Source organism: Pelodiscus sinensis, chromosome 5 (assembly GCF_052426305.1).
Source record: "Pelodiscus sinensis isolate ZL-2025 chromosome 5, ASM5242630v1, whole genome shotgun sequence".
Taxonomy (NCBI): domain Eukaryota; kingdom Metazoa; phylum Chordata; order Testudines; family Trionychidae; genus Pelodiscus; species Pelodiscus sinensis.
Window position 1 is genome coordinate 69299226 of NC_143056.1, and position 22511 is coordinate 69321736.

Sequence of the window (22511 nt, forward strand, 5' to 3'; positions counted from 1 at the left end):
GTGCAGTGGTGTGTTCGCTCCACATAAGTCTTGAAAGGATTAATGATGTGAAGGGGGCCAGGTAACTTGACAGGCCACACCTGAGGGGAATTAGGTTGGGTAAGCAGCCCGTGACTAAGAATGGAGCCTGGCTGAGAAGTAACGGGCAGGGCTGTGATATAATCAGCAAGTTGGCAGCAGAAAGGGGCTGCAGTGCGGAAGCTTATAGCCACACTCTGGACATTAGAGGGAAGGCTCAGGAAAATGACAGCAAGGCTTACAATTGCACAGACATTGGCGGCTGACAGAGGTCCCTGAACTGGAATGTGAAACAGAGGCTGAGCCAGTATTCCCATCCCAGCCATTGGGGAAGTGGCACCCTTTGGGCTGTGGATGAGACAACTGGCAAAGACGTGCTGGAACAATTTCTATTGTGGGGGTGCTGAGAGCCAATGTACCAACCTGAGTGCCCTGCATATATTGGAAACCACTTCTTGCCAGGGGGCATAGAGGTACCCTCAACACCCCTTGTTCCAGCACCTATGCAGTTACTATGGAAAGACTGATACTCCAGAAGAGTCAAAGGATTACAATGACCTGGCTGGAGGGCCATTCCAGAGAGAGACAGAGAGAGAGGTGGAATGACACATGGATGAGCAACACAAGGAGCATCAGACCTGGAAAAGGCTATTCCCCAGAGCAGCCAGGAGGAAGCACCCTTGTGGTGCGTGGGACCCCATGATAAGGCCAAAAAAAGTTAATGGGATGGAAAGCATTGCAATGCATCACTAGCCTGAGTTTGATGCCACAATGGCAAAAGACTCTGTAGTGCATTGCTAGTTCTCTGAGCCTCTGCCCCCAGGGCCTCTAAAGCACTGCTATAGACTGTAGGCTGGGATCTGGGAAGTGCTGTTTGTTTCATTTTAGTGGCTCTGCTCTGCATTGAGGTTTATATTCGGTAACATCCTACGCAAAGATTATCTCATGTCGACAGTAAATAAACATTACAAAGGTGGAGCAAAGTCCAGCCCTGTCATTCTTTATTAAGATGTAACCTGCAGTCCCAGCTTTATACATGCCTCAGGTAATCTGCCAATGTGGTCTGATGTGGGAGGAGAACCACCAAAGAGCCTGGGGAGTGGAACTATTATCTGATTGCATGGGCAGGATTGAGTGAAATAGCAATCTCTGGGTAAAATTATTTATTTCCCGGAAGATCTTTTCTGACCTAAAATTATGAGTTTTGCCTCGAGACTGTCCGTTCAGCCAGATCACATGTCGCATGAGCAATAAGGTCAGAGCCATAGGCTTAAGTCTCATCCAACTCCAGAGAAGGAATAACATTGAGATGCCTTATATCATTAGGGATAAGACTGTGCGCAGCGCTGCTGGGGTTCTCTGAGACCTCGTTCACTCATTTTTCCAGGAATTCAGCTGTACTCTAGTCTCATCACTCTGGTTCCTTTATTTGGCACACAACAAAGCTATGCTGAGTTGATCAGACTCAAGCATAGGGGATGGGTATACAGCACACCACATCCAGAGTTATACAGCAAGCCTGCCTTTCCTTTATATACATTTACACATTGCATTGCATCATATGTTTTGGGATTGACTTGGTCACTTTGTAGGAACCAATCCCTGAACAGTGCACGCTGCCCATGCATAGCTTATTCTTTATCTCATTTTATGCTCCAGACTTGCCCTGTGCATTGTAACTGGTCCCATGAGTGTTCTCCCTTATCTTTAGCTTGCACGGGCATTCTGTTTCTAGCCTGCTGATCCACAGACTTCCCTAACCCTTTCAGAGGGGTAGTCATGATAGTCTGTAACTGAAAAGCATGTATTTGGGATAAGAGCAGAGATATTGACCTGGGAGGTTATGTGTTTGATCCTTTGGGATTGGTAGAACTTTATTTGACTTGGGTGTCTGGTGGGCACCCGAGGCTGGGTTGCTCCAAGGGAACTGTGTTGTTGGTTTCAGGGTAACTAGTAAGGTATCATAAAGGCTGCTTTGTGCTGGCTTGGTATTTCTAAGTATTGGTATATCTAAGTATTGAAATAGCCACCAGCTTTGGGGTGAGGCTGCCCCATTCTTTGTAGTTTGGCCTTAATTGAGTGACCTCAGCTGGATCCCATGGAACCCTGGTCACATGGAAAATCGGAGACAGAGCCATGTTAAATGATTTCCCCAGAGTGACACAGCAAGAGTTGACAGAGTTGAAACCTGATCCTGCTAATACTTATGTATGAACTGAGTTAAAGTTAGGTGGAATGACACATCATGGCTGTGTCTAGACTGCATCCCTTTTCCGTAAAAGGGATGCAAATTAGACACATCGCAATTGCAAATGAAGCGGGGATTTAAATCCCCCCGCTTCATTTGCGTAAACATGACTGCCGCTTTTTCCGGCTCGGAGCTTTGCCGGAAAAAAGCGCCAGTCTAGACGCGGATCTTTCGGAAAATAAAGCCTTTTCTGAAAGATCCCTTATTCCTTATTTTAAGAGGAATAAGGGATCTTTCAGAAAAGGTTTTATTTTCCAAAAGATCCGCGTCTAGACTGGCGATTTTTTCCGGCAAAGCTCCGAGCTGGAAAAAAGCGGCAGCCATGTTTACGCGAATGAAGCGGGGGGGGGGGGAATTTAAATCCCCGCCTCATTTGCAATTGCAATGTGTCAAATTTGCATCCCTTTTACGGAAAAAGGATGCAGTCTAGACACAGCCTTAAAGTTAGACCTATGTGTTAGTATCTGTAGGATGAGGGGCTAGGTCTGCCATTTCCCAGTCATCTCCTCCATCAGATAGTGAAAGCTGCTTGTGTTACTTTATTAATGAAATGTTCTGAATTCTGCCTGAATAAAATATTCAGCCAGCAAGTTGTGTATATGGATAGAGAATATCATGATAGGCTGGCTTGGGGAGAGGGGGGAAATAACAGAGCATCTGGGCCTGTAGGAATATGTTACTGATCTGAGAAGGCATAACTAAATCTGATAACATTTTAGAGAATCAATCATAGTGGAACTAGCTTATTTAAATATTGCATGAGTACAAGAATTAACTTCTGAATTCCCTTCAAACCCAGACCTTTCATTTAGCACCACTGTTGTGCTACATTTCCCTTTCTAGAGGGGCTTGCACATTTCTTAGTCCAGCTTTCAATGTGTCCATATCACAGAAATCACCAGTGCTGGAAATATTATCTGCCTGATTGGTAAGATCAGCAGAAAGTCCAAAGACTGAATGGCTCTGGGTGACCAAACTCCATTCATATTCCTGGTGGTAGTTCCCCCAAGTCAGTACTGAAAAGCAGAAGGGACAGCTTAGAGAGAGCTTGTACCACCCCACTCCCTGCTGTACCTGCTTTGTGGATTACAAATGAATAGGGTTAATTCGCACCAGCTGTAGTGATTTCAAAGTCTCAGAGGGGTAGCTGTGTTAGTCTGAAACTTAAAAAACAATGAATAGTCCTGTAGCACCTTAGAGACTAACAAAACTCGTAGATGGTATCATGAGCTTTCCTGGGCACAACCCACTTCTTTGTTATTTTGCTATAGATACTTCCCATAAGTGCTTTGACTAACCAACCATTAACCAGAAGAACTCAAACAGTAACTAGGTGGGAATTAGGATCAAGTCTTTCCTAACCAGGTTCAAATCTGAACTGATAACAAGGCTCTGCATCCATTAACGATTATCTGAATTATTCGCAAACACCCCTCCTCCCCTGATAATGTAGTTTATTTCAAAGGGAGATGTTGCCCACTCTCCCTTGCCTATGCTTCACCAGATGTCCTTAGTGAAGAAATTATAGTGAGCAAGATGGAAAATGTATTCTCTTGTTAAAAAAAATCCTATATAACAACATTTTGGAAATTTCCCCTGTGCCATTTTTGTGGTCACACTTCCTCTCTCTCTCATTACATCTATGTGACCCTTATGTATAAAGACAGGTAATGCAGGTTAAAGAGCTATAAGCCATTCAGTGTTTGTGTGACTTAAAATCAAAGAGACAGGTTCTGGGGCTGCTTAACCTTTTCTTCTAATGACTCACACCTCTCTTTTCAACACCAATTTGCCAAAGTTCACAGAAGACTATTTAATTTCTCCTCATGGCTACTCTATTATTTGTTACAATATATTCTGGTGGGTACTTTTCCTTCCACCAAGCCCCCTTTTATGGCCAGGTTTTGGGTCTAATCCTTCCCTGCAATGTACCTGGTGTGATCATTTACATCTGAGTACAGTGAGCACAAAGGGATGTTAAGTGTTACCAAACCAGAATACCATACTCACTCTGGTTGCACAAGGGCAAACAATGACACAAGACACAAGCAATGGAAAATAAGGCCCTTAGGGCCTGGATACCTTGTTGGATTCACTCAGGTGAGCTGTGTTCTTGGGTAAGAGATGAAGAGACAGCCAATTAAATCTCATACCATCCTTCTGATGAACAAAACCATTACAGAGGCTCCTATAATCACTTCAATTTAAACTTTCTCTCTTTAGGCTTAGGTTGTCTTTGAAGGGGAAATCTTCATTAGAAAAACCAGTGTGTGCTCTAAGAAGTTTTGTGACACTCAAGAAGGCTGTGGGGATTTTTTAGGGTTGGTTCTCAATTGCTTCATCAGATGGCTGTTGGAGATGTTGATTTTGGATGAGTTGTGAAAATGAGGAAATTGAGGAAATCAAACCTTCACCTGAGGTCAGAAGGTGTCTTTCCAGTCATTTATCCTGACCTTGCAGGCCATAGAATTCCATCCAGTAACTCCTGCATCGGTCTAATAAATTATGGTTGAATTAGAGTGTGTCTTTTAGAACACCCAGTATTGATTTAAAGGTTCTACAAGTGATGGGAATCCAACCATATCCCTAGGTAAGCTGCTGTGGTAGATAATTGCTCTCACTAGTCAACACTTGTGCCTTACTTCCCTTATGAATTTTTCTAGCTTCAGCTGCCAGCTATTGGATCTTATTCCAATTGTGTCTGCTAGCATCAAGATCCCTGAAGTATCAAATGTCCTCTGCCTGTGTAGGTACTTCTGGAGCCAGGGCTTTGGTGTCCTAGCCAAATTACCATGCTGGTGGTTACATTTTAGCTACCTAAAATATGCCCTGTAGTTTCATCTGGAGATAGCATTCTTCATCTCCTAACCTAAATAACTGTGTAGTGTTGCTGTGGGTAGACAAGCATCAGCTGGGTTCTATCCCAGTGGCTACTGCATTTTAGTGGTGGGTGCAGCGGCTTTTTGTGCATCTATATAATTTGTATAGGGTTTCTTTGGTCCTTTTTAGATGAAAGGCAATGTATTAATGTACACTTCCATTGTTGCTTGTGCTCAGGAGAAGTATAGAGTTCTTCATGTCCACTTTCAGTCCACTCTGAGGTTGGCAAAGCATACACTGACAGAGACTGGATAGCTTAATTTATCTCAGTTATGGTGCTTTGTATTTAAGAAAAACTGAATCACCTCTAGTAATGAAAAGTGTTGGTTTGAGCAGGAATTGGCTTTAGCAATAAGAGACTGAGAGATCCCCGGCCAACAAAATCAGTAATAAAAATGATTCTCTTTCTGCTAATCTTGCTGTGAAGGGATGTTCACCCCATAGATGCCCTGAAAAGGATAATGGAAAAAACCAAAGGGGGCTAATTAGCCCAATAAGCCAGCTGGGAGGACTCAAGTGGCTAAGCAATCCCCTGATTGAATGAGGAAGCCCAGCTGAGGGGGAATGAGCTGCACTGGGAAAGAAAGGCAATAGGCAGCAGAAGGGAGCTGCTGGGAAAGGATGTAGTTACTCTGTTGGATTTAGGGTGTATATTGGAGCTGGCAAACCAAAGGAGGGAGAAAGTTATGAAGGCAGGACATGGCTCAGGGAAAAGCAAGAAGGTCTAGCAGAGACTAGACCAGGAGTGGGGAATCTTTTTTTATGGGCTGGGGGCTACTGACCACAGAAAAATCAGTCAGGGGCTGCACAGGGTGAGAAGCAAAAATAACCCACTGAAACCAAAACATCCTGAGGAGAAAGACACTCTCCACATTCCCCTCACACATCAGAGCCCAGCCTTGCAGAGTTTGTGGGCCCCCTACACTGTGGGGTGGGGCCAAAAATGAGGAGTTCAGTGTGTGATGATGGGCTGCTGGGAAGCGGGCTTAGGATGTGGGGTCTGGGAGGGAGGATGCAGGAATGGATTGAGGGTTGGTGGGCCTGGGAGGGTGTTAGAGTGCAGGAGTAGGCTGCTGGTGGGAGGACTGGTCAGGAGGTAGGATGCAGGAGTGGAGGGGTGGGGTTTGGATGGGATGGGACCACAGGGCTGGAGCACCAGCTCCCCAATGCTGGGTGGGGAGCCCTGAGCTTGGGAGCCGGATCCAGACCCCAGGCCATAGGTTGCCCACCCCTGGACTAGACATTGACTGCTGGCTAGAGGTTCCTCTCCTGAGGAAGTGGCCTTACAAGGCAGTGAATGGGGAGAATGCCTAGGACTGCTGATGAGGAAAGACTTTGATAACCCTGCAGGAGAAAATGCATCTAGTGACATGGCCAGAGGGTTGAGTCAGGAAGAGTCAGTAGTAGTTTGTGGAGCAAGAGAGGCACTGAGAGAGCATGCAACTGAAGGAAAGGTGAGGGAGGATTGCTCTGGTGACCTATTCCCCATAACAGCTAGCAGTGGTGCCATCCTAGAGGTGAGTGGAGTACCCCATCACGTTAGAGATCAAAATATCCCTAAAATGCCACTTCCATTCTCTACACTCAGGGTTGTTTGCCTGGACTAAGTAATTCTCCATTTTTTTTCACAGCAAAGATCTCAATAATGGACTTTGTCTGCATTCTCCTGACCTGTGTAATGGAAAAGCATTTCAATCTTCCACAGAATTCAGCCATGTTGTTCTTGCAGTAGGAATGCAGTGTAGTCCCAGCTCTTCTCCCTAGGTATCTTCCTTCATTGTCTTAAAATGGGGGGGGGGAGGGCATGAGAGAGAAACTTTTTCTAAAGATTAGGTCTGGCATACAGATGTTCAGCAGCTATATCATGCCTGGCTATGTGGCAATATTTTTATAGTGGCATTCCCTCCCTTTCTGATCTCTTACTGCCAACTATTTCCTTTGGTGTCCAGTGTATAAAAGCTGCCACCTTGGCCTCAAATTTCACTTACTGATGTCTTTTCTGCCTTTTTTCCAGTATTGCTCCTTGCATACTAATGACTGCCAATAATAAACAATCTGGATCCAACAGTGGCCAGTACTAACTGATTCAGAATGTGTAACAGCCCCCCGCCCCCCACATACACACACAAAGCATCTTTCTGGGCAGTCCTATAGCAGGAAAACTTTTATTATTGTTGCACCCTCAGACATGGGCCTGGACCCTGCTGTGTTAGGCACTGTTTAAACAAAACAGAGTTGGCCTCTGCCCCAAAGTGCTTACATTCTAAATCAAGATACAATCGATGGATATAGCTAGATGGGAGAGTACAAGGAAACAATGTGACAGTATTGGTCAGTGTGATGGAAAGTGATCTCTGCATGGTAGCAGCATCACTCTTATGCCTTTTTAGGGGTCTAAGCAAAGGAGAGTTTTAAGGAGGTTTTTAACAGATCCACAAAGTTGCTTTGGGAATGTTTATGGGAGTTCCTCTCAAAAGTGTGGCTCCCCACACTGGTGATCAGCTTATTCTGAAGCATGAGGCTTGATTGCCCTGGCAATTATTGTATCCAATTTATTCTCAAGGGAGTAAGGGTACTTTCCAACTGTCTTATAGGGTGCGTCTAGACTGGCAAAATTTTTGCAAAATCTGTGTAAAATATTAATAATTTACATGGAATTTTGTTTGGGTTTTTTGGAAAATATATGTAAATGTACAAACATCCAAGTGACTGTCTGCATTGCTTCTTATAACCTTTGGATGTAAGTCTGGCACATCAACTTGTCTGTATATACCAGATCATCAGCAGGAATAAAAACAAAGGATGTTTCCACTGTGCCCTTTTCACCTTCGGAAGGGAGGGCAATTAAAGTGCAGCTCACTTGGCATATTTCATGCAGCCCTCAAAAGGTTTGGTGTGTGTAAGTTCAGATGCTCGTCCAGCCTCTTGTATCTGCAGAAGTGAGCAGGAAATGTGTGCATTCTGCCATGAGATATCCAGGTCTTCATGTGTATGGCTGAGCTGGTTGTATGGTAAGAACAGTCTTTCCTTCAATATCCCACTGCTTCTGAGCACACTTCAGTCAGGAAGTGAGAATACATACCAACTTCTCTCACCCCGCCTCCCCCCCCCCCCCCCCCCCACACACTTCTTGGAGAGAAGAAGTCTCATGGTAGCTAAACCAGCTCACCTAACCTTCACTGTTATAGACAGGTAGTCAGAAGTCATTAGCATGAGATAGGAAGATAGGACTCCTGGGTTCTTTCCCCATTATTGCTGCTGACTTGTGTAGCTTTGGGCAAATCCACTGAGTTGTTTAAAATTCTACATTAATGTTGGGTGTCTTGCTCTTTCAGTGTTCAACTTGAGAAACATGGGGCCTGAGCTTTAGTAGTGTTAGGCACTTTCCAGTCATCGATTGGAATCATGGGGGCTTCTTTCTGGAATTTGGTCCCTTGTAGTTTTGTGCCTCAGTTTCCCCATCAATGAAAAGCAGAGAAATTGTAGGGCTCAATGTTCATGAAGTATGTAGGAAGGTGAAACTGAGAGCTGAAATTCAATATTTGTGTATTTTGGATGTGGGATTTTTGGTTCCTCTAAGAGGGAGAGAGGCATTAGCAGCAAGATCTGGTTCCATGTTTGGATTCTGAACACCTCACCTTCTGAACTATCAGTGGCTGTTTGGATCTATGACTTTTGTACAACCCAATAATAAACAAAACTAAAGCAATGATGAAAAATATTACACTTACATAGTGCGTTCTGTTTATCTCCATGCTGAGCAGTGATATATTTGGTCCGTTTTAAAACAACAGGCGTGTGGAGGAACCAGAAATAAAACGTAGATTTCCTGAGTGCTAGTGTAGTACCTAAGACAGACAAGATGGGTGAAGTAATATCTCTTATTGAACCTACATCTGTAGATGAAAGATGAGGTTTTGAGCAGCACAGATCTGCTCTTTAGGTCTGCCAGGTATAGCTTGTAGTACCTTATCCACTAGAGCATGCTGGAGAAGGTTGCCTGTAAATTACCAAATAGCACTCGACCAATGTCTGTTCTTCAGATGCTTTCTCCCTCTTCAGCTACAAAAGAGCCATCCCTACTCTAGTATCTCGAGGAAGTAGAGTAATCTCTAAGTGGACGCAGAACAGAGAGCAGCTGGTGCATGGAGGAGGGCAAAAGATATGTCAAGACACTCCCCTCTTTGCTAAAGGGGAATCTCTTGTTATGGGAGGAGGAAGGGCAGATAGAAAGGAAAATATCTAGATTTTCACATGCTCATTTCAACCTTCCCCTTCCCTCCTGCACACACATTTAAAAGTCTTGTCTACATTAAAAAACTAAGCTTCTATTGAAAATTATTCCCCTCCTCACACACTACGAGCCAGTATTTAAAAATGGATGTGTCCAGCGTACACACACGTAAACTACCGTTCATATCAGTTTGGGGGCATGCATCTCTGAAAACACTTCTTCAGCCATTCAGTTTCCTAGTGTAGACAGTTTCTTTCTTGTAAATCTTTCATCAGTTACATTTCATATTCCTGTTCTGTGGCCACACAGTAGACATAACTGATAGCAGGAAATTGAACACACGACAGCGTTCCTATGGCTGTGGGGAATGTGACAGCACTGATGGAGTGTTTCTTTCTGATGGTGCCTCCAGAGTCCCTTGAAATACAGTATAATGCCTAGTATCCAATTTCCTGTGCTTTGTAATTCTGTATGTAAGCGTCAGTCAGAGCCACTGTCTGTCATCATCAGACGATCTATCACAGAAAAACAAGGGGGAAGGAAAGCCACCATGAAAGGGAAAATTAATGCTTTGTAGCCTTTGAAGCACATCCTGTTCAGTCTTGGCCTATGAAACTTTCATTTAGTCTTGTACCCTGCCTAAAGGGTCTGCCCATAGCCAGACACTTTACTGTACTCACAGTGAGAGACAGAGGTTGGAGAATCAGTGCAGACAGCAGCGTATAGTCAATGTGTGCTAAATTGTCAGGTCAAAGCCTAGTAGCTCCCCATGCTTCATTCTAGTCTGTTGAAGACCCTAGGACGGTGCTTCTCAAACTCTTGTACTGGTGACTCCTTTCATATAGCAAGCTTCTGAATGTGACCCTCTGTATAAATAATTCCTACTCCCCTTACAATAAAGTAAAATATTTAAAAACTGGAGGTGAAGTGAAGCCTGGGACTGATAGCTCCTGACCCTGGGAGGTCATGACTCCCAGTTTGAGAATCCTGCTCTTGGAGGTTTGGCGTGGAAGGAGAGGAGAGTCCATGTTCTATAATAGGAAAATCTCCCATCCCCATTATTCTTCAGCAGAAATGCTTTCTCTGGGTGTGCTTTTGTCTTTCTTGGATGGGAGCCTACCAAGGAATAACACAGGTGCTTCAGGAAGTGCAATGGGCCACTCCTAGCACTATGCTCTTAGCTTTGAGAGACTGGCCCCAAATTAATTCAAGTCTGTGAGCCAGGGATGACCTGATGTTTCATTTGCTGTCGTAGTTGCTGTCTTCAGAACAAGACCTAAAATGGAGAGATTTGTCCTTATGTTCTCGTAGCACTTTGCAAGCAGCAAGTATTAAGTGATGGACTTCTGGTGAAACACCAAGTTGCATTCTGCTTCCTAATCTTTCCTCTGTCACTTGTTGGATAGAGCATGCCTTGCTTTTAGCCCAAACTCACTGTCTTGTTTCTGATGTTGAGCAATTGCTGCAGTGTGACATGCTGCGAGTTGCTCTCCATAATGAATCTCCCACTAACTTCAATACAAGAAGGATAACACACCGGGACTACATCTACACTGGCATGATTTTCCGGAAATGTTTTTAACGGAAAAGTTTTCCGTTAAAAGCATTTTTGGAAAAGCGCGTCTAGATTGGCAGGACGCTTTTCCGCAAAAGCACTTTTTGCGGAAAAGCGTCTGTGGCCAATCTAGACGCGCTTTTCCGCAAAAAAGCCCCGATTGCCATTTTCACAACCAGGGCTTTTTTACGGAAAACAGTACTGTGCTGTTTACACTGGCCATCTTGTGCAAATGATTTGCACAAGAGGGCTGTTGCCCGAACGGGAGCAGCACAGTATTTCTGCAAGAACACTGACGATCTTACATGAGATCGTCAGTGTTCTTGCGGAAATTCAAACGGCCAGTGTAGACAGCTGGCAAGTTTTTCCGCAAAAGCAGATGATTTTGCGGAAAAACTTGCCAGTCTAGACACAGCCCGGGAGGTTTGGGCTAGGCACTGTCTGAATCTACGTAAAAGAGATGCCTTGGCTAGCTAGGGCCTCATTGTGCTAATCACGGTACAAATATATAATGAACAGTAGTCCCTGCCCCAAACAGTTTACGTAATGTAATAAGTGAGCCTTATACCCTGTAGCAACAAAAGGAAATTCTCTTTTTGTTCAGAAGGCAGGACTCTGGCCCTGATTAACAAAGCATATGAGTGGTCCCTTTGAAATCAGTGAGAGTCCTTGTGCTAAAAGGCAGGCATATACTTTGCTTGGCCAGCACCAGAATCCTCAGGATCATGCTCACAAAGAAGATGGATCAGAATTCCATCCGTGCTGTTGCTGTGAATTTCCACGTGCCAGTGCTGCGCAGCATACCGATAAAAGGAAAGCCTGAAGGGCAATGTTCCCTGTAAGATGTGAGCTTGTGTGGCCACTCAGGAGAAATTCAAATGCCGCCAGGCTGATTAGCAGAGTCACACAGCTAGGTTTTGTGTTTTTAGTGGGGGTACACATTTGCATATGCCTCCGTGCACATAGAAAAATGTGTTCCACAAGTGGATGGAAAAAGTCTGCCCATGGATGGGAAAGACTGGAGGGAACGTTGCTGAAGGGTGTCTATTCTGCAGCTGGGAATAAGCCCTCAAGCTCAGGTAAGTAGACTTGTCCTATTGGGACTCAAGCTAATGTACTATAGATAGCCTTGTGGGCATTCTGCTTTGGGTTCTGCAGCGTAAGGGGTTGGGTGCACTTGAGAGCCAAAGCCAGAATGTCCACATTGCTCTTGCTCGCATACTAACTCTCACCCCTCTAGCACAAGTCTGGCTTCCAGCACCGGCAGACGCTCTCCCAGCTGTGGTGTAGATACCCCAAGTGACGATGCATTTATTATTTGAGTGCTGAGAAGGTGCTGCCGTGGTAATTATAAATAGACACCAGTGAGGGAAATTCCACAAGCACCACAGCTCTCAGGTTTCTCTTTTATAACCACACCAAAAAAAAAAAAGTTTGAAGGGTTACATCAAGCCAAGTGAACAAACCCTTTTATGATGTTTTGTTCTTAAGCCATCTCTTTGCACCTCTCCCATAGCTGCGGCTAGCAGAGGGCGCTGGCAATGTGAGAATAAGCTTGCAAAAAGAAGCAGAGGTTTGAGGCCTCCACATTTCCCGGTGAAAATAACACTTATAAAATTAAACCGTGATTTCACACATCCTGACACTCTGTGAACATGATTTGATTCAGCGTCTGGCGAGGAGGGAAGGGTCTTGCTGAGATTTAGTTCTTTCTAATCATGTTTTGTTTTGGTTTTTTCCCAAGTGAATTCAGTGTTCATGAAAGTAACCAGGAGATTGATGTCTTGATTCGTCCCCAGAACAGGAAGAACAGACACATGGTAGTGCAGCTTCCCTGCTGCCTAGCCGCTGTGCCTGTCCCTTGGGAATGCAGAGGTATCCATTTTTCATTGAATTGCTTTAAAAATGAACAATAAAAAGTTCAACCTTAGCTCAAATATGTTCACTATAGGCCAAGACCTACATGCATGCAAACTGTTGTGGAAATTTGACTCGGCGTCCCAGAGTATGCTTTGCTCCTTCCAAAAAAAAGATCTTTTCAATGTCTTCATTGTAGCAAAGCGGGATAATCAGGCAAGGGCGCTACGTGTGGATCTGTCCATGGGTTTCATACTGTGCTCATCAGTGACCTCTGAATTGTAACAAGCTGAGTGGATTGCCACAGGCTACTTCTGTGCAGAGCAGGTGGAGGCAGAATGCCATTGGAAGCGCTGGGAGTGCAGCACTTATTGTAGGCTGGAGGAAACTATGATGTGTGCTTCACACAGCGCCTTCTGCCAGATGCTAATAGATACCTGTGGATGGGTCCTTGGCTCTGCCCCCCCAGCCTGACTGGCAGTGTGGGTTGTGTTAGCCATTGGCCTCCAGTGCATTTGTGGAGTCACAGTAGCAGCATTCTGCCTGGGTCTGTGGGAAAGGAAAGGTGAAGGGTTTTTTTCTTTTTTTATTGGCAGAGAGAAGAGGGAAGTTCCTTCTGCTCTCTCCTCACCAGGGGAAGCTACTGGAGGAGGGAAGATGACATAAAAAGGGAAAATAGAAAACAAAGGTACAGGAAAGTGGATTTGTAAACAAGGGCCCAACCCTGTTTTGGATTCACAAATCAAACTCCCACAGAAATCTTATACAATCAGTAAGATGACCACAGGGAAATGTTGCATGAATCAAGGTGCAGTGGGGAGCTCCAAACCAGTTGAGGTAATTAACAATATCCCAAACAACCCTTATGGAATTAAGCTAACCCTTACCGCATGAGGGCAATGCCTTTTGGGCACATCCTATTTATTGTTTATGGGCTGCTGGGGCATTCATGTACCTTCTCTAGTAGGGAATGGGGATAACTAATGAAATTCCTCAGTCATGAGCCCTTTGAAGCATCTGAGACCTTCATGCGCTAGTTCAAACTGGATCCTCCAGAGACCAACAGTCACAGATTTGGGTTTTAAACTGACTCCTGAGCCAACAACTGACAATAAGAACGTCCATACTGGGTCAGGCCGAATGTCCATCTAGTCCAGTATCCTGTCTTCCAACAGTGGCCAATGCCAGGTGCCCCAGAGGAAATGAACAGAATAGGAAATCATCACGTGATCTATCCTTTGTTGCCCATTCCCAGCTTCTAGCAAACAGAGGCTAGGGACACCATTCCTGCCCATCCTGGCCAATCACCGTTGATGGGCCTGGATAGATTAGGGGAAGATTGGAAGGACTTATCTTAGAGGAGCTGGGCAAGAGGGCCATGGCCCCATCACTTTTATGCTGACCGTAAAGGTGAGCTATTGGGGCGGGGGGTGGTAGAGGGAAGGAGTGGTGTGGGAGGATGGGGGCAGAGTTTGGGTGCTGATGGCCCCTCCCCACTTTTAGGGAGCTCCTGTCACTCCTGACTTGACCTACTGAGGCCTGATAAGACTGGGTACTTATTCAGAGTTGAAAGCTCTGATGAATTTGTAAGCACAAAGAAATCTCTAGAGTGGGGTGATACCCTGTAAGCTTATTAACACGTGTTTAGGTGACTTGATTGTTTTTACGGTATTTTCGCTATCTATATGCTTTTCGCGGTATATATGCTTTTTACAGCACAATTCTTTCTAAGCAAGCCCATCTTATTCTTAAGAGCAGCTGCCCTGAACTGTGGCACTGGCATAGTCTGAGAGTGTGCAGTGCCTAGCACAAGAGAGGCCTGATCCTGGCAGCCCTGGGTGCTACTGCAGTATAAATGCTCAAGGGGTGATAAGAGAGAAGATGACCCATTTCCTTTTTGGTTCATACCCCATGCAGGCCAACAGGAGTCAGTTTCACTCACATGGCAAGTGCTAGCTAGTGGGGAGACAGAGTCTGCTTAATACTCTGCCCCTCTATAGTGTGTTCCATACTCTGGCCCTGTAGGGTTGCCAACTCTGATCAGAGTGGTTCTGGGAGATTTTTCTCCACCATGATGTAGAGTTTATAGGCACCAACTATCTCTCTAGCCTGGGGGTGCTTCACCTGCAAGCCCCCCCCCCCATGTTGCCTCTGCCTCCACTCCCCCACCTCCTCCCCTGAGTGCACCCACTTCTCTCCCTTCCTCCAGGAGCTAACCTGCATGCTGTGAAATAGCAGTTCTTCTTCGAGTGGTTGCTCATGTCCATTCGAAGTAGGTGTGCGCACCGCGTGCACCGCGTCTTCCGGAGCATTTTCCCTAGCGGTACCCGTAGCGCCAGCAGGGCGCCCCCTGGAGTGGCACCACCATGGCGGGGCATAAGTACCCCTGCCGGCGCTGCCCCACCTCAGTTCCTTCTTACCGCAGTAACGGTTGTTGGAGCATCTCTATATCTCTCAGTCTCTTAGTTACTTAATGGTTCCCGTTCTCACATTGGTTTGTAAATAGTTCTTGCAGTTAGATAGTTAGGTTCTTTGTTTTGTTCCTTCCCCCTTGGGGGTAAGGAATGCCAGGGCCGCAAGGCTTCAAGACGTGCGCTGACTGCGGGAAGTTTATGCCCAGGGGCGACCCACACGACAGTTGTCTTAAGTGCTTGGGTAAGGCTCATCTGGCTATTGCCTGTAAGATCTGTAAGTCCTTTAAGCCCCATACCAGAAAAGAAAGAGTTTCCTGCCTGAAACTTCTCCTCATGGAGACAGTGCTTCAACCTGTGCCGCCGGAACAGCCTGCGGTGCGCAGCGCACCGGCCTCCACGCGGGAGGCTCCTCACCGGCACCGTGCGTCGGCGTCGAGGTCTCAGCACCGGTCTCACTCTCCTCCGACTAAGAGAGTGAAGAAATCCCGGGGAAGGTCCCCTTCGAAGAAGGCAACTTCGGCTGGGTGCCGCGGCGTGGGCTCACCGGTGCGCGTAGCGTCCCCACCGCACTGTCGGCGCCGAGGAGGCCTTGATAGTCCTGGTCGCCTGCCTACACACCACCCGTCCACGCCGGACACGTTTGAAGTGGTGCAGGACCTTATTAGCCTCATGACGTCCCCTCCAACCTTGGTTGACTCGGAAGGGTCGAGGTCGCCATCGTCGGAGGCTCGACTGGCTATGGCTTCACCCCAGCATGGCCCAGGTCGGCATGCTAAGGTGGCTTATGCATCGGGACCACCCCATGTGGGGTCAGTACCGATCGCTACTTCGGCACCCTTCTCGACGCCAAACTGTCAGTCTCAGGGAGTTTCCAGCCATGCGCGAACTTCGCTGCAGATGAGCTCCTTGCCAGCTCCCCGCCTGGCGGTACCGGTGCCGTATCTCAGTAGCCTGTGGCATCCACTCAGACATCTCTCTCCTCCATGGAGGTCACCCTGGAGCCGGCGTCCGTCTCCGTGCTGTCATCTGCACCGGCATCGACGCAATGATCTCGCCAGGCACCGGGCCTGGGTACCCCTGTGCCGCAACTGCCGACCACAACTCAACCAGTACTGGGCCTGAGCACCCCAGTGCCGCAGCCATTGGCGGCATCTCAACCGGCACCGAGCCTGAGCACCTCGGTGCCACAGCTGCTGGCGTCTCAACCGACACTGGGACTAGGCACCCCGGTGCCGCTGCTGCTGGCGACTCAACCGGCGCTGGGCCTGAGTACCCCGGTGCCGCAACTGTTGGCGGCTCAACCGGCACCGGGCCTGGGCACCCCAGTGCCGCAGCTGTTGACGACTCATCAGGCACCGGGCCTGGGCACCCCAGTGCCGCAACTGCTGACGTCACAATCGGCATCGGGCCTGAGCACCCCGGTGCCACAACTGGGTGCCGTAGAATCCTCAGCACCGGGTCTGGGTCCCCCGGTGCCGCAACCGTCAGCGAGCCTCCTGGCACTGGGCATGGGTCCCCCGGTCCCACAGATAGTGTGGCCCCACCGTACTCATGTGGGTAAGCCTGAGTCCATGGCAAAGTTTGCCCCGCATTCTTCTTTGGCTCCACCCTGGCCGGAGTCCGATTATTCCTCAGACTCGGATGCTGTCTCCATCCGATCGGGGTCTTCAGGAGCATCCTGGGCCCACAGGTCCAGGTCCAGACATCGGAGGACCACACTCAACAAACATGGCCTCCGCAACCACAGTGGCCTTTTTGGACCTCCTGGGCCTACCATCAGTGGCAAGGTCAGCTGCCTCCTTCTCTGGGGTTGGAGAACTCAGGGCACTGCTTCCAACCATCGGCAAGCCTGTCTCGAGCCGCCCTCCACCTCCCCTCTTCAGGCGCCGCAATCCGATCCAGCGGCACCGCAATCGCCGGCACTGGAGGCGGACCCATCGGGAGCGCAAGCTGCCCAGCCGGCACCGCAGTTGGCGACAACCGTTCCTGTGCCAGTTCAGGAGTCCTCGTCATCGTCGTCTCCGGACGGGGCACTAGCAGACCCTACACCGAGTCTGCCGTCAATGGATGCTCACACACACCAGGATCTCCTCCACCGCATGGCTTCCAACCTGGCCGTTCCGGTGGAACCTGTCATCAAGGACACGGATCCAATGGTGGACATCCTCACGGAAGATGCGCCTACGTGATTGGCCTTACCGCTTAACAAAACGGTGTCAAAAATTACTAATGCCCTGTGGCAAACGCCGGCAACCCTGACCCCTACCTTAAAAGGGGTCGAGAGGCGTTATTACATCCCGCAATCGGGGCATGATTACCTGTACTCACAACCCATCCCCGGGTCCTTGGTCGTGCAGGCCGCAACCCAAAAGGAAAGACTCCCTCAGCCCAGTCCTTCTCCAAAGGCGGGGGAGCCAAGCAGCTGGACCTGTTGGGCTGTAAGGTTTACACCACAGGGGCACTACAACTCCGCATCGCAAACCAGGAGGCGATGCTAAGTAGGTATGCCTTTAACACCTGGCAGGCCGTCGAAAAGTTCCGAGACAGACTCCCTGTGGAGGACCATCAGGAGTTCGCGGCTGTTGCCTTGGAGGGTAAAGTCATCATGCGAACCGCTCTCCAGGCGGCTCTGGACACTGTGGATTCAGCAGCCCGCACGATGGCAACTGGTGTCGTTATGCGTCGGGGGGCATGGCTCCACAACTTGGGAATTCCCCCGGATGTGCAGCATACGATACAGGACTTGCCTTTTGAGGGCAAAGCTCTGTTCTCGGAGCACACCGACTCTAGGCTCTATACCCTAAAGGACACAAGGTCCACCTTGAAATCCTTGGGCATCCACACGCCGGCCCCGCAGCGGCGGCAGCTGCCCTATATAGGCAGCAGGGGAGGGCGCAGCCCCAGGTCCCCCGTGGGGATTACTGGAGGCGCCGCTCCCGGGCCTCCGGTGGAAGTTCCGGGGCGGCTGCGCACCCTCAGGGGGCTAGGGGTTGATGTCGTCGCCCCAGGACCGATACCCAGCGGGGAGGTCCTCACGGTCCTTCCCATCAGGGCAAGCCCCAATTTTGACGCCCTGTTCGAGAGTCCCGTACCAATCTCCTGCCCTGGCCCCCCATTTGGGGCCAGGCTATCCCTTTTTGCCCATGCATGGGCCATAATAACATCGGATGCCTGGGTTCTGAACATAGTAAAAGGAGGCTATTCTATCCCTTTCCTAGGCCCACCGCCCTCAAAACCCCCTTATCCGTCCTTAGTAAGTGACACCCCTCACGAACACATCCTGTGTCAGGAGGTGTCTGCGCTCCTCGAAAAAGGAGCAATAGAGGAGGTTCCTCCGCATCTGCCAGGAAGGGGTTTTTACTCCCGTTATTTTGTTGTCCCCAAGCCGTAGGGAGGGGTCCGCCCCATCTTGGACCTCCGAGATTTAAACAAGGCGGTCCTAAAACACAGGTTCAGAATGGTGACCTTGGCATTGGTCATCCCAGTGTTACAATTAGGAGACTGGTACACGACTCTTGTCCTCAAGGACACATACTTCCACGTGGCGATCAGACCCAGCCATAGGAGGTTCCTCAGGTTTATGATGGGCCAATACCATTTTCAGTTTACGGTGCTCCCTTTTGGTTTATGTACGGCACCGAGGGTATTCACGAAATGCATGGCGGTGGTTGCCGCATATCTCCACAAACAAGGGGTGCACGTGTTCCCGTACCTCGACGATTGGCTGATCCGAGGTCGCTCGTACGGGCAGGTAGTAGCTCACGTGGCACTCACAAGAGCCCTTTTCCTAAGGTTAGGACTCATGATAAATGTCAAGAAGTCGTCTCTGACTCCCTCCCAGCAGATAGAATTCGTGGGAGCCCTCCTCAATTCGGGGGTGGTGAGAGCGTTTCTGCCCAACAGCAGGTTCCTCTCCATAGTGGAGCTGATCTCGGGGTTAACCCGGTCCCCTAACACGACCCCTCGGGTCTGCTCCAGGCTCCTGGGCCATATGGCGGCGTGTACGTACACGGTCCACCATGCCAGAATGAGGATGAGACCCCTGCAGGCGTGGTTGGCAAGGGCCTTCAGCCAATCCAGGGGTCTTTGGGACTCGATAATTACGGTGCCCACAGAAATTCTGGACTCCCTCCTATGGTGGACCCAGGAAACTGTGGTACGCAGTGGGGTTCCTTTCAATGCCCCTCCCCCCTCCCTGACGCTGGTCACCGATGCGTCCGACCTGGGCTGGGGAGCACACCTGGGGCGCCACAGGACTCAAGGCCTCTGGTCCCCCTCCGAGCGAGCCCTACACATAAACGTCCGGGAATTGCAGGCGGTAAGGAGGGCCTGCGAAGCCTTCCTGCCAAGGCTCGCCCACTGCTCGATCCTGGTTCGTATGGACAACACAGCGGCAGTCTTTTACCTCAACAAGCAGGGTGGGGCGCGGTCGCCTCCCCTCTGCAAAGAGGCCCTACAACGTTGGCACTTGTGCGTCACGCATGATATCACACCTCAAGCGGAATACCTTCCGGGGTGCAAAAACCTGCTAGCAGACACGCTGAGCAGATCCTTTGGAGCCCACGAGTGGACGCTCAAGGACTCTGCCCTCCGCCAGGTTTTCCGCAGGTGGGGTTATCCCCGCCTAGGCCTGTTCGCCTTGGCACGCAATGCCAAGTGCAGGAACTACTGTTCCCTGCTGGGGCTGGGGAAATATTCCTTGGGGGATGCCCTGACGACCGTGTGGCCAGAGGGCATTCTCTATGCTTTTCCCCCGTTTCCCCTAATTTCCAGGGTATTGACCAGGGCGAGGACCTTTCAGTCCTCGATCATTCTCATAGACAGTTCTGGTTCCCCATCCTAGTGGACATGCTTATCCAGGACCCAATAGCACTCCCTCTAGTCTGGGACCTGCTAACTCAACCCTGGGGCAAGGGGATCATGGTTCACCCGGATCTCCGGTCTCTCCACCTAACGGCATGGTTTATCCGTGGTTGAGCCAACCGGAAAAGGAATGTTCCCAAGAGGTTCAGATGGTCCTCCTCAGTAGCAGGAAACCCTCTACTAGATGGTCGTACGCTGCCAAGTGGCAGCGCTTCTCGTCTTGGGCGTCCCGGAGAGGAGTACACCCGTCCTCGGCTCCTATTCCAACTATTCTTGACTATCTTTTCCAGCTTCGGTCTAGTGGCCTATCTTTTTCTTCTATCAAAGTCCATGTGGCATCTCTCTCTGCCTTCCACGTTGGTACGGCAGGAGTCTCCCTTTTTTCTAACCTGGGGGTTAAAAGGTTTCTTACTGGCCTGGAAAAGCTGTATCCCTCGGTGAGGGCCCCGCTTCCCGCCTGGGACCTTAACGTGGTCCTCCACAGGCTTATGCTACCTCCCTTTGAACTGCTGGCCACGTGTTCCCTGCAGCACCTTTCATTGAAGGTTGCTTTCATCGTGGCCATTACCTTGGCTCGAAGGGTATCTGAACTAAGGGCGCTAACTATAGACCTGCCCTACCTTGTCTTTTCCAATAACAATGTAAGGCTACGACCTCATCCAGCCTTCCTCCCGAAGGTGGTATCACCATTCCACCTGTCCCAGGAGATTTATCTCCCGGTTTTTTCCCCAAAACCTCATGCCTCCTCTAAGGAGCGGGTGCTTCACTCCCTGGACGCCAAGCGGGCGCTGGAGTTCTAAATTGATAGGACCAAGCCGTTCCGTAAATCACAACAATTGTTTATTGCGTTTGGGGACAGGGTGAAAGGGTCGCCTATTTCGACACAAAGGCTATCAAGATGGGTGGTGCAATGCATCATAGAACGTTATCAACTGGCTGGTAAAACCCCACCCAGGGTGAAGGCACACTCTACCAGGGCACAGGCGTCCTCAGTGGCCTTTGGTGCCCAGGTACCAATCACAGAAATTTGCAGGGCAGCCACTTGGTCTTCCCTTCACACGTTTGCAACACACTATGCGCTACCTCAGCAGGCCAGAGAGGATGCAAGGGTGGGCTCTGCAGTCCTCGAATCTGAGATGTAAATATGTAAATATATATATCCAGTTGTCTTTGTTCTTAATATGTGCCTTATCAGTGTTGGATTGTTCAAATAAATCCATTTATTGTTCACCTTCCTTCATGACTCTGGTGGTCTGACTGCTCCAACCCCTCCTCCGTGGGGTTAGCTTGGTAGTCACCTACTTCGAATGGACATGAGCAACCACTCGAAGAAGAAGAAAAGAACGGTTACTTACCTGTAACTGTTGTTCTTCAAGATGTGTTGCTCATGTCCATTCGGCTCCCACCCTACCTCCCCTTCGTCGGAGTCTCCGGCAAGAAGGAACTGAGGTGGGGCAGCGCCGGCAGGAGTACTTATGCCCCGCCATGGCGGCGCCACTCCAGGGGGCGCCCTGCCGGCGCTACAGGTACCGCTAGGGAAAACGCTCCGGAAGACGCAGTGCACGCGGTGCGCACACCTACTTCAAATGGACATGAGCAACACATCTCGAAGAACAACAGTTACAGGTAAGTAACCGTTCTTTTCACAGCAGTTGGGAGGCACTGGGAGGGAGAGGGGCGCTTGTCTGCCAGTTGGAGCTGTAGCACCCACTAACTTTCCCCAGCCCTGGAGCAGCCATGGAGTTGGTGCCTATGGTAATGATTTACACTGTGCCTATTCACATCTCTGGGATGGCTTTCAGTAGTCACTGGGTGATCAGTGCTGATTGCGATAGCGTCCTGGCCAATCCAGGAGGACTGGAAATGCTGCCTGTGAGACTGATGAGCTCCTCGTGTTCTGGAAGGAGAAACTGAGCACAATCAGTTTGTCTTGCTCAAGGTTATACAGCAAGTCAGTGGCAGAGTTGGGAATTGATTCCGGCTCTCCTGGCTTCCAAGCCTGTCTTCTCTCTCACTTAGCAGTGTGATTGGTTACCCAAGTGAGCCTGTGAGGAAATAACTGGTCTGCCCCCACTCGGGAGGCCCTACAGAGGTGGGACAGCACATTGTCAGTGGAGGCCCTTAACCTTGGAAACTGCCCACTGATGACAAATCTGAACTCACTCCTAGCCATAGGGAGGCGTAAATCCTGTCCCAGCTCCACAGAAGGTATTGAATACAGTAGAACCGGTGTGATTTTGCTGGTTGGGAGCGGAGAAGCGATAGGGAGAAGCAAAGTAGCACCACGGGATACACACAGCTACGCAGGTATACCTTGGGCCTAAGCGTTAGGTGACTGCAGAGGCATGGCTGGGTCACAAAATCATGCCATGTGGCCACCTCCAGGAGGATGCATTTGGGAGTGTCCACAGGGGCTTCTGAGGCTGCAGCAATGAACACAAG